Source organism: Penaeus monodon, chromosome 28 (assembly GCF_015228065.2).
Source record: "Penaeus monodon isolate SGIC_2016 chromosome 28, NSTDA_Pmon_1, whole genome shotgun sequence".
Taxonomy (NCBI): Eukaryota; Metazoa; Arthropoda; class Malacostraca; order Decapoda; family Penaeidae; genus Penaeus; species Penaeus monodon.
In genome coordinates, this window is record NC_051413.1 from 26,101,530 (window position 1) to 26,101,729 (window position 200).

General features: G+C 36.5%; 1 protein-coding gene across 1 annotated transcript in view; it reads right to left on the reverse strand.

Moving 5' to 3' along the window:
- The window catches only part of LOC119591123, a 5,416-nt gene that overhangs the window by 1,740 nt on the left and 3,476 nt on the right, over positions 1 to 200 (reverse strand). The gene's annotated exons all lie outside the window — the stretch shown is intronic.

Below are 200 nucleotides of genomic sequence, written 5' to 3' on the forward strand. Positions count from 1 at the left end.
TATATAGACGCAGATTTCTATCAGGAAAGTCCGCCAAAACCAAAAAGCTTAACCGCCCACCAGAGAGAAAATGCTTTTATGAAATATTTATGAGTAAAAAAAAAAGAAAAAATCTCACACCCGACATGTAAACCAAAAAAAAGTGATCGAAGAACAAGACTTCACCTTACGTGATGCTGATTGCCTTAAAACCTTGGTCG